At 37.8% G+C, this 13,356-nt stretch overlaps 1 pseudogene; it reads right to left on the reverse strand.

The window, feature by feature from the left end:
- The window catches only part of LOC141627154 (uncharacterized), a 30,836-nt pseudogene extending 17,683 nt beyond the window's left edge, over positions 1–13,153 (reverse strand).
- Between the last annotated feature and the right edge of the window lie 203 nt (positions 13,154–13,356).

The following is a 13,356-nucleotide window of genomic DNA, read 5'->3' on the forward strand; positions in this document are numbered from 1 at the left end:
TTCTATTAAGAATAAATAAGATTATGAGATAAGGAATAAGCATTTACGTATTGGAGCTAATATATTATGTATATACTACTATTAATTGGGGAATAAATATAAATGAGAAGAATAAATCCCTGCATCAACAATAAACTACTCAGGTTGGGTTTATTTCACCCTAATCTGAGGTAAATAATCTAGAAATCAGCCCTCTTAAGAGCACAAATTTCATTCCTCAATTACTTCTATCCACTCTAACATTCACTTTATCATACACTAAACTTAGTACTTGGCTTAGGGGCACACATTCCGCATGTTATATTCACAATATAGTGCACCGATGAATTCACACGTTCTCTTACACAATAACATGTTAATTAAGAAAACATTAATCACCACACATGTTATAATGCAAATGCAGTATGATTTCCTCCTTTTATTTGGCATATTCTATGGAAACTTGGCATTGGGCACTTTAAATTAATTTTTTCCTGAACCTTACGGTTCTACACCCTCCACGGGGACTTACCCTTTTGCCATTAAGGCCAAATTTTATCATACGGTACCTGCAACTTTCGTTAATTACACAAGCAAACAAAATAATACATAAAAGCATCCACTCTAACTACCCACTCTCACTTATTCTCACCGAGGTGCCCGGTTCAAAACTAGAAGGGCCATAACCCGAATCAAAGACGTCTCCCCAACTCGAGCTAAGGGGGGGCTCCTAATAGTTTCTACCCGGTGTTCATTTTATTTAGACACGTCCTAGGTTCATTTAATTCATTTGTTTTATGCCCTAGGACCGTCGCTCTGATACCACTTTGTAACACCCCGCTTATCCAAGAGCCTTATGCTAGGCCTCTAAGATAAGAGACGGTGTTACCATCTCAGTTACCTGAAGTAAATAGTATGAGAAACAACGTTACTAGGTACTTTAAATGTAAATTTAGCGAATGGTAAAAAAAAATACTTGTCCGCATTGGACTTACAAATCCCACGGCTAAAAGCCACCAATAAATGAAGTACTAAATAAATTTAATTACAACTGACAAATTTAAGCGATAACCAATAAGTAAAGTCCAACTACTAACGATAAATAAAAGTGATGACTCGAGTCCCAGCTCACACGTCCCAGCCAAGCAACAATCATCAGCTATACCTGCTTATAAATCTATTTCCATGACGGAAATAGACAATTTAAAGACAACAATGAACACAACAGTCAACAATCTAAGAACCATAATAAAATAAAAGGACATGCGAATAATATAAAAAAAAATACAATGAAATGAATACGAAGTCACAATGTCACGGTCTCAATAATATGCCACAAGTAGTCTGTTGCCGAGGCTCTCGGCCCAAGCTCAACCACACCATGTGGACTAGCCACGCCAGGTCCAGGGCTAACTCCTTACACCATGCCTGCTGTCCTATCCAAACCAAGGTCCACGGCCCTTCAACATCCCCGTGTCGGCCTATCCAACTCATCTCATCTCGGCACGCATGCCATTACGGTGATATAATGATGTGAACTCACAAAATATAAACCAACCTCAATGCCAAGTTCCTTTAATTAATTAATGACAAGCCAAGCGAGGTGAATGATAAGATACAATATACATGCTGCCAAACCAATAAATAATCAAGCTAACATGACAACAATAATAAGCAATCAGCCCTCCTACAACACTATAACAACCAGGAATACACACCCAACGTGCTACAAACAGAAATGCAACCACACAAGCACATAATGAGCCCCGCAAATAAGCGTTGAGTAGCTAGCCTACCTTTAGCAATTTCCGAGCTCAATGAATAATGCTAAAAAGCCTCCTCGACAAAGCCGTTACCTAAATAAAATAAATAACAATTACTAACTAGCTAAATAAATTACAATACATAATTAACTAAGTAAATACGTCAGAAACTTATATCCAACACCCACGGTCACAGGGTCAGCCTAGGCAGCCGAAAATAGCCATAGAACGGTCACAAAACAGTCCCTAAACGGTCCTTATAAGGCTGCCAAAACAGCCCCATAACAGCATATACACGGTCCCATAATAACCCACACTCAGTCACATCCACTGCCACCATACACGACCACCATACCGTCTCAAAACAGCATCGATAACATCCACAAAACAGTCATAAACGGTTTCCTTATCACCCCCACGCCCATGTATAAGACGGTCTCAAACTAGCTATAAGACGGTATAATATGGCATAAGATGGTATAATTATCCAATACAATTCATCCTAATACAATCTAAACTAACCAAACCCCAAACCATGGTCTATTTAAACAATTAAAATCCGTCTTAACAATCATAAAGAAAAACCCCCAATTCGATTTCTAGGGTTACAAAATCGACATAAACACAATACTAACTAAGCTAATAATTGAATTAAAGGTGTTAGGGTGAGTTACTTACGATTTAGGATGAAAAATAAGCTAGTAATCGCCTCACAAATCCGATTAAAGAACCCCCAATTTCCTTCGTCTATGGTCGTCGCTGCTCGTCTCTCTGATTCCGTCCCTTTTCTTTTTTTGTTTGTTTTTTTTTTTTTGTTTGTTTGTTTATGTGATACAAGGTTTTTATGTTATAACTTTTAAGTATATATATGTTGGGTCATCTGGGCTCCTCTTGCCACTCGGCCCAGGCCGAGTTTAAGCCTTGTCATTAATAACCCGTCTCAATTATTAATCCCGACTCATAATAGCTTATAATATAAAATGCTAATTATTCTTTATTAAATTACGGGTATTACATTTTTTTTGTTCTTAGTATCCAAATTTCTCTCCTTTTATTAGTCTACAATTAGTATTGGGTTGTAATTTTGGAAGATAAGAAGACATTCATCCTCCATTTTCAATCCAAGTTTGCTCCTTTAATTTAAGTTGGTATATTTCTTATCTTAATGTCACTATATTTCAATTGTTTACATGTTTTTAATTTCATCTTATATTGTTTGTTTAATCTTGTTGCTAACCATGTTTGACATGGTTAGTATTGATGTATGTGTATTATTTGTGTTAACTATGTTTGAGTAGAATTAGTCTAGGGTTAAAGGGGGAGTTTGGGTAACATGAGGGATGATAATGAGTTGTTTACATTTGAATATGGGTTAAAAATCGAGTCTTTACATACTTGCGTTGAAGGTGTTCGATGAAATGGGTGAATGAAAGTTCTTACCTTTCTTTGAATTTTGCTTAACATTTCTTTACATGAGAGTGAATAACAATGTTTGATAGCATATATGTGATGAGTTTGACATAATATGAAAGTTTTATGGTGAGCTTAAGGTGACTTGGAAACTAACTTCGATTCCTTGACCGAAATCGTGACCCAATTCTCGTAGACTTTTGCATCTCCCTCTCCCTACCTAGACAAACCCGAAGACCCTAGCTTTTTCCTCTCTTGTTTCCGTCTTTATGTGTGTGTTTACCTATTGTTTTAGCCTAGTTTGTTAGCGTATTAATCATTCATATGTTTTGCATCCGACTAAACTAAAACCAAATAATAGACTTCTAGCCTAACCCCACCATCCTTATGGTTCGACCTCGACTTACCAAACCTTACTAGTTAGGTATCGAGCTTTATAAATTTGTTTTTGATAAGGGTGTGACGACTTTACCCTACTATCAAAATGGCGCCGTTGCCGGGGATGGTGCTTTGTTATATATAAGTCTTTGTTGAGTTTTAAGCTTAGTCACTTTTATTGCTTTTGAAAAAAAAAAACAAATTTGAAAAACACAAAAAAAATGATATTTGATTATCCACAATTTCTGTATGAACCATTTCATGTTTTTTGGTAAAGACTTGAGCAACATGTCTACATGTTTAATTTGGATGTTCAAGAGTGGGAGTTTTGCCACATGATCTATAATGGCGTTATTGATGAAGTGAGGGATGGCATTGAGCAACATTGTAATGGGACGTTTACTTGCATGACTTATGGTGAGAGGTGGGGGCTTCTTACTTACTTGGCTAGAAACTCCAAGTCAAGAATGGTTAACCATGATGCCCCTCCTTATCACTTTTCCCCCACTTCCTATGAATATGCATGGTGTAAATGATTTTTATTCCACTTGTGCGACATGTGGAGGAGTAGGACATACTTCTCAAGTTTGCACTTCATATGCCTATTCCCCTCTCCCGATGAATACTTGTAATATGCAATCTTTTTCATCAATTTGTGAACCATGTGGTGATTTTGGAGAAAATTATGATGTATGCACCTCTTATGTTCCCCAAATCCCCATTGATGATTATATAATGAATGATGTTAATGATGTGCATGTCTTTGACTCTTTTTGTGAACCACCTCGCACCTTTTCAAGAGAACTTACACATCCCTCATTCCAATCCACACCCCACTTTCCAATTGATGATTCACCAAACTACGTTTGTGATTTAGAGAGCGTGAAATTTGATGATGGTGATGTGAGGTTGAATGAACCAAGTAGTTTTCTTAGTGAGAAATTTGAGTACCTTGGTTTATGTGAATTTGAGGGTGTTTCTTTTGATGTGGACCATGAGGTGGTGAAGAGGGAGTTGATTATGAGAGAGGATGTTACTAGAATTGAGATTTGTGACCATGAGATTGTGGATACCTTGGATAGCCTTGATGAGGGAGGGGACATTTCTCTTGACGTTGATGAGCCCCTTTTTGAGAGATTTGAGGATTCCTCTTGTGGTGAGGATGAACTCCTTGTAGCCACCCATGACACATACCTCATTTCTTTTACACCCATATTGGAGGTTATGTTTGATGATGAGGAGAGTATGAGCACCAATTGTGAAGGGGATTGTGAGGTGCACCTACTTGGTGAACCCGTTTTTGAGAGATTTGAGGTACCTTTTTGCGGTGAGGATGAGTCCCTTATACCCACCGATGACCTTGACCTCATTTCTTATGCCCCTTTGCTTGAGGTTATGACTTTTGATGTGGAGTATAATGCTCATTTACTTGATAAAGCTTGCATGGGTAAGTCGTTTAAAACCCCCCTCCTTGATATCTTTGATGATTGTGATGTCTCCCCTCCCATTTTTGAAAAACTTGTGTTTGAAATGGATGAGTGGATGGGAGAAGTGAGGGACAAGGAGACTAATCGGGTCTCCTATGTTGTTGATTGTCCTTTGCTTGTTGGTTTTGATCATTCTCCTCCAATGAAGGAGGAAATATTTTATGAAATTGAGTTTGAAAATGTCGAGGAGAATGATCACAACCTTGATGATTGGAGGAAGCTAGATGTGAGCTTCATTGACTTGGGCAAGGAGTTAAGTGGCCTTGCCCATAGGTTGTGGGATCCCGGTTAGTTTTGGGACCAAGCTTAGTTTGGCGGTTTCCTTAAAACTGCGCTTCTTGGGAGGTAACCCAAGCTTTTTTTGCATTCTTTTTCTTTTCGAAAAATTCTTCTAAAACCCAAAAACATGTTCTTTTTTTTGAAAAAAAAAATTTAAAAAACGAAAAACATGTATTTAATTTCCGAATTGCCTCTACACATTTATTTCCATTGGAAATTATGTAAATAAATAAGTGTGGGGAGGAAATTTTATTATTTAAAAATACAAAAACATGTCTTTTATTTTTCCTATTTCTTCCCCACATCTCTTTCCATCGAGGACGATGTAAATTTTAAGTGTGGGGAGGAAAATATCTACTTTGTGTATTTTTGTTTATATTTGTATATATACTTGTAAATTTGAGAAAATTTCAAAAATTTCAAAAAAATAATGCATTGTATATATATGTTTGTCTAACAAGTGGAGCAGGCACATACGGGACATTTGAGGCATTAGGAGACTAGAAGACCGCTCGGTTTAATCTTTCCTATCTCTTTCTCCTTTCCTATTCTTTTCCTTTATATTGTTGGATATATGGAGGAGGATGGGCTATGTTGATGAGGATGTTCCATTTTGGAACTTGGTGTGTGTTGCTTACGTGCTGCTAGGTTTAGACAATTGTTGCATGTTTATTTATGTCACTACTACTTAGAAATGCATTTCGTATCTTGTGAATATGTGTTTGTTGCTTTATTTACAGTTTGCATCAAGTTTGTACATATTTTAAAACAAAATGTGGTCTAGGAAGGGAGCATGATACCCTCAATGATGATATTGTCTTGGCCGTATCTTTCCCCTCCCATTGGCTTGCACCTTGTGACATCCTCATTATATACGGGAAATGAGGCTTGAAAGAAAAGTGTTGACCGCCTTGTGAGACCAAGAGGACCGTAGACTAGGCCTAGGTTCTGACATAGCTACACACATGGTGAGGTTTAGAGCCTCCTTAGGTCGGTGTATTCATACCCGGCCTCATTAGGTTTGTGAGTAGGCGTCCTTGCGTGGCATGTCACATCACTACGCACAAGTGTGGCGTTCATTCCTTAGACCATAAGTTGCTTACTTTTGTGTACATAATTTGAAACAAACTCATTTCATACACATATTTTTAGCCTCACATTGCCAAATGAGCCTTTGTTTTGACCCTTTAAATTAGGACCATTTTTTTTTGTAACCCCTTTGAGCCTTAGCCTTCCCTTTTTGGCATACCTACTATACTCACTACATCCCAAAAACAACCAACCTTGATCAAGAAAGTTGTCTAGGTGTTTGTGGTAGTATGAAGAAGGGGACTTAGTCCTAATTTGGTGGTTTCGTGCACAAGCCATTTGAGTTGAAATAATGGTTCTTAATTTGGTTTGTTGTTGGAATAAGAGGTTTTTGAAAAAGAAAAGAAAAAATAAAAGGAGAAAAATTTGAAAAGAACAAAAATAGTTGACATATATATAATATTATAGAAGTGAAAAAGTCAAAGCAACACCCCTTATACATCATTAAAGGGGTAGAAAAAGGCGTTACAAAATAAAGGGCATATGATGTTTTTCCAAGTGAGTCGGATTTTGAAAGTTGGTTTGATTTTGGGCAACTAATTTCAAGAATTTATGTTTACTCATTTGTTGTAATAAGGTAGGGTTAAGCGGAATTTTGACAACTACTTGATTTTAAACTCCAAATGATCCATAACGGTGCTTGCACCAATCCCGTTTTGACCTTCTCCCTAGCCCCTATACAACCCTTTGTTTCTTATTATGTGCATTTCCCTTTTTGCATCTCTATATGGTCACATAGGAAAGGATTCCACATTAGATTGCGGGCATGTCTCACGAGTCGTAGTAGGTGAGTGTTTTTGGGTAATTTTTGTCACATGAAAACACCCGTTCTTCAATGAGTGATGAGTGAAAACCGCGAGGAAGTCGGTAGTCTAGGCCCCGTTAGTCATGGGCCTCTCTTGGTTGAATCTTGTGTCGTGTCATGTCAATCTTGGACTTTAACATGATTATTCTAATTATTCTACTCTAACATGATTAAATTATACTAATCCCAATTAATACACTAATCCCTTCCCCCTAACTAATTATTCTACTCTAACATGATTAAATTATACTAACTAAACTACTTACTAACATTAAACATGAATTAAACCAACAAAGATTAAAACTTTAATTAAATTAAAGACTAGATCTATGAAGACAATAAATAAAAACAAGAACATAATAAAAGAGAGGGAATAAGAGAAATATACCAAGCTTAAATTAAATGGGCAAGTGGAAGTAGATCTTCAATGAGAATAACAAAATGATTAATTTTGAGCACAAATTAATTGACTAATTTAATGTAAGGGAAGAAAAATTGAGAGGAAAATAAGATGGTTTTCTATTGCTATGAACTACTCCTACTGTCTATTGTTTTTTTTTATTTCTCCTATTCTATTGCTGCGGCTAAAAGTAAGGGTTCCTTTTGTTTTCTGATTTCTTGCGTTTTATATCTCTCCCAACACAAAACGTAAAAATACAAAACTGCCCCTCACTTAAACTCAACAGAAAGAGTGATTCCAAGGGCAGCTTTGTCATTTCACGTCTTCTTTCATCAAAAATCACAACTGTTGTGAAATGCAGCAAGGGGATACCGTCTTTTCCCTTCTCATTTCTTCAATCATCAATCAATTAAAGGCAACCAAATTGCTGCGGATTCCATACTCATGAATGGCCCAATGGAGATGATCTCGATGGCTTATGGGCTGTTGAATATTGATGGCCTGAACTCGGGTTTCGAACGGTCGTCGATATTGAGCTTCAGCTGGTCGATTGAATGCAGGACGGAGATGGGTGGCTACTGGGTTCAGCCACGGTGACTGATGGTGATGAATGCAGGTTGAATTGATCGAAATTTGGGAGAATTGCTGGTTGTTGTTGTCGATGTTGTTGCTGGGTTTTGACATTGCAGGTGGCGAATGGTGTTGGTGGTGGTGTTGCGTGAATGGAGGAGCAGAGAAGATGCAAAATGATGGTGGCAGGGCACGATAATGGTGAACTCAACTCGGGTTTTGGAACGGAGTTGAGGAGCAGGTGAATATGGTGATTAATCTGTGATGGTTGAATGAAATGGGGTTTAATGGTGGCATTGAATGATGGTTCTGGGACGATGGTAGGGTGATGATGAAGGTGGAGGTGGATGAATTGGTTGATAATGTCGGGCTGCTGCTTGATGTTGCTCTTTGTTGAAGATGGAGCAGCAGGCCAGTGTTGGCAGTGATTGATTGGGGTTGGAGGATGAACATGGTGATGATGACGAGTTGACTTTGATAAAGTCAAATATTGACTTTGTACTTGCCATTCTTTAATATCGTCTCAAACTCCGTCTTGCTTTCCCGTTTCACCTACACATTAAATTAGAATAATAATAATAATAATAATAATAATAATAATAATAATAATAATAATAATAATAGTAATACTAATATTATAAAAAACCGACTAATTATAAAATATAACTAAGACACCTAATTATTATAAATTAGTTAATAAATGAGCTTTTTAATCATTTAAGCACGCAAAATCGAGTCGAAATAAAGTATAAATGAGGGGTAAAATGTGACCAAAATACTACTCATCAACCAGCCATGCATTCTCATAATGTCAGCAATTTTCACTTAGTTGTATGCATTTTGACCAGTGTACACTGCAAAAGGCTGCAATTATATAATGAGCGCAATTGATTGAGAAACATGTTAACATAACTCTTTCAACACAAAACATTAAAATGCATGGCAACGGATATCAAACCTCCGATGAGTTAGCAGAAGACTCGTCTGATTCCATTATAGAAAGAGCTGGGGTATTCCACAATCTCGCTCTGAAGTAAAAATACACATGCCAAAGCAGAAAAGAAGCAATTAAGTAAATGAACTAGGCAATAACAAAGAGCCCTTATTCAAAGTACATTACAACTTACGTGGAATCAAGTCCACATGATACAAGAATGCGCCCATCGGTTGATACTGTTATGCCCTTTACTGGACCTTGGTGACCAAGGAAACGAGAAACAGTCCGCGTAAATGTTGAAACATATAAAGCACAAGAATTGAGCAAGTCACTAAACCAGCAACATATGAAATGAACATCAAAAGAAACAAGAGGATCTTGTATACAATTCTCTATTATCTTTTGTAGCAGCTTAATTAAGCCCATGGAATAGGCTAAAATCAGTATCTCATACAAGCTGAAATTTCACAGGATATGTCATATACACCCTACCCCCTCCAAATTTGCTGAAATGCAATGTCCAACAATCCAAAAGGTAAGACATCAACCATAACGCAAAACAGAACAAACCCAGAAAACTCGCACCGTGCGAGTTTTGGGGTCTGGAAACTCGCACCGTGCAAGTTCTGGCCTGGAATGCGCTTTTCTTTCGTGCTTTGCTTGATCCTTGGAAGGCTTTCTCATGGTATTCCTTCAATGCTTGTTCTTCACCCTTCCTTGGACGCTTCTCTTGGCTCTTGGCTCTTCATTCTTCACTAGAAATTGTGCTAAATGATAAGGCATTTGAAATTGGTTAAATAACGTGAAAATCGTCACAAACCGTCACCAAACGTTACTAAATGAGCTCCAAATGATGGCAAAACAATGTAGAAATAGGAGCTCATCAGTGGTCATGGTTGAGGAGGGTTGAGCTTTCTGTACCACAATTGAGGTGGTTGATCATGTGACTTTGATGGGCTGGATCGGGGAAGGGAAAGCAGATGGGACACATGGGAGTGGGTTGCTGCTTTGGTTGGGGAAGAAGTGGGCTGGAGGATGAATGTTGAGGTTGAATTGGTACATATGGTTTCTACAAAAAACTTTGTGCCAAAAAGACATGTATACTACCATGTGGAACAGCGGAAGTATATAATTTCAGGTCAATCGCTCCTATGACTCTATGAGCATGATTCAAAAGATCATTGTTTACCTAAGATCATAAGTTTTTTTTAAAAGCATATAAATCATAGAATTTGGATACGTAGAGCTAGATAAAAGGCAAGTAATATGACACCTTGCCCTTGAGATAGCTAATGACATACATTTAAGCTTGAGGCTTTGATTACACAAGAAAGAGGGGTACGACTCGTAATTGTAAGCAGACCAACTGGATCATAAATGAGCATCCTACTTCTATGTTCTGAACTCCTGAAGGTACACTCGGGCACTCTAGCATTTTACCATATCGTGCTATCAATCAAAAATAAGTAAAGGATAACTGAGATAACGTGCTGTCCAAAACAGAATTTCAGTACATCTAGTGAGAACAAAACTGAACTACTATCCAAAATCACCAAAGCATATAAAGTACAAAAATGATAAGCGACTCTAAACTCTACGGACAAAGACTCCACTAATGTGTGCCTGTATTAGTATGATGACATAAACTAGGGTTAACATACCTGGAAGATAGATCCCAAAGCCGGATTTCTTCACAAAAAAAGAGAGACAAAGAGACCAAATCATCAGATAAAAAGCAGCCAACATGATACATATAAGCAAAGATTATCACTTAAACGTGACACCTAGTGAGCCATTGCAACCAAAAAGAAAAACAAGGTACCTCCGTCCATAGAACCCGAAAAAATTCCTTTCAAGTGATGTGGGTTCTTAGCCATACACGAAATAGCCTCACAATGTCCTTCCATTGCTCCAACAAACGACCTGGCAAATATCTGTCAAAAACCCTGATATTCGTGATGGGGCATATTCTGCACCCGCTGACCGAGTCAACACATTGAGCAAGGTCAAAGATATCCACAGCAAGTCAACGACTTAGACAGCCTAACCGACGCAGCCTGTCGGCCTGTCTCTTGTGCCTCGGCTAGGACAACTAGCCAGCCGGGGCACATATCCGCGTACTCATATCCAAGACCCCTCGGCGGCGAGTCAACAGGGCCCGCCGGCCTGCCATGGGTCCCTCGGCCGAGGGTAGATCAGTCTTTCCACCTGCTAGCCACTTGGCCACTACGTGACAAAAGGTGAAAGTCTATAAATACTCCTCAACCCTCATTGAGGAGAGGATCCACAATTTAACCTAAGAATCACTATTCATCTGGTAATATCTTCCTTATCTCTCTACAATACATATTTCGCCAAGTAACAACAACTTCTCTTTAAGTTTACTGACTTGAGCGTCGAAGTGAGTTCGCTCGGTCCAAAGCCGAGCCCTCAGTTTGTTCATCGTTTCAGGAGACCGCGAGGAGGATTCAACCAAAGACGTCATTCTACAAGCACGGGTGGTAACAAATAACTGCTCTGGAATTACACCCGGAACAATTCGCATTACGACTAAACAACACCACCCATCAAACATACGAAACGGATTAAAAAGCGTGGCAATCAAGTTGATAAAGTAAGATACCTTTTCCAATTTAGTAGCATTAAGAGCACGAGTATACTGAATTGCCTTGAGCATCCGCAAAGTGAGGCTCCCCATATTTTCTCATTCCTTCTTTTATTCATTCACCTCATTTTTCACTAACTTTTCCATTTACCCTCCCCAATTTATATCTAAATCTATTTAATAATGGGGTTCCACAATAATATTAACACCCAAAAATTTGGGAGCCTCCCCAAAAGCAACTCAAAATATCTTACTTTTTCTTTGGGAATCTTCCCTACAAATAGAGGAGCCCCATTTGTTGGGAGGGGGTGTGCAATAATGGGGTTCCCGATTTGAGAGAGGGAGGGCATATGGGGAGGTTAACTTCCCACCTTTGCGGATGCTCTAAGGGCGAAGACTGGGATCCAAATTGCGAAACACCCTCTAAATTAGGGTTTTTTTTGTCAAACAACACCTTATAAAATTGTGTTTCGTAAAACACCACCTTTAATAATTTTTTTGGTTTTTTGCCACCTTTAAAAAATAATAATTGTTTAACAGTACCAAATGGCCGAAATCTGGGTAAGAATAAAAAACTCCGGCACTAACTTGTTTTATTCTTTTCATTTCTCTCCAAATTTTCCCTCCATTTCTTTGCCTTTCTTTTCCCTCCATTTCATCTACACTATCTTTGCTCCTTTCTCCTATCTATTTGACGCAATAAAAAGTGTATAATGGCGGTTGCGAATACAGTACTCTCGAAGTAGTAAAAAGCAGAGATTATTGCTGCCCAACATTCCTCATCCTCCACCTTATGATGAGGACATGTAAGCCTTGCAGGTATAGCAGATATTGAAGAGGTACAACCCGGTTCACTCTTGCTTCTTTAGCTTTTGATAGATTAAACCTAGAAGTGGAATAGTGAATTAAAAGATAAGATGAATAATCTAAATTTTATTGTATTGGCATAATAAATTGGTGAAGATAATTAGGGGAAAAGGAAACATTAGATACCAACACAAACTCATAAGAAAAGAGAAAAAGGTGAAAACAAAGGAATGAGGGTGAAGGAGTCTCGAGGAAGGAGGGCTGGAGGGTGATAATGCTGAGGAAGGAAAGTGAAAGAGTGAGGAGGTAGTCGAATATGAAGTCAATGCCGGAAATATTTTAATTTTAGTCAAACACCGGCCATTTGGTACTGTTTAACAATTTTCTTTTTTTAAAGATGGTAAAAAACCAGATTTTTTTTGAAGGTGGTGTTTCACAAAGTGTCCTATATTAAAGGTGGTGTTTAACAAAAAAACCCTCTAAATTATGATTCCATGAACACGACAATTAAATTAAAAATCAGAATGAATTAACATCTAGTTTGAACATAAAATTGAGCAGAAAAAGAGTGAAAATAACCTGAGGTCTTGACTTCGTTCTTTAGTGAATTCGTCAGTAGAACGAGAAATTACTTTTACCCTCATTCTTTGATTTTTGCGATAAACCCTAAACCCTAGTAGAAAGAGTTTACGGAATTCAAAGTATCGCACGCATAAACTCACTATTGATATTTGCTCCTTACCTAAAACTTTACGGTAGAGGTTTTTGAAAAAGAAAAGAAAAAATAAAAGGAGAAAAATTTGAAAAGAACAAAAATAGTTGACATATATATAATATTATAGAAGTG

This window comes from Silene latifolia, chromosome Y (assembly GCF_048544455.1).
Source record: "Silene latifolia isolate original U9 population chromosome Y, ASM4854445v1, whole genome shotgun sequence".
Taxonomy (NCBI): Eukaryota; Viridiplantae; Streptophyta; class Magnoliopsida; order Caryophyllales; family Caryophyllaceae; genus Silene; species Silene latifolia.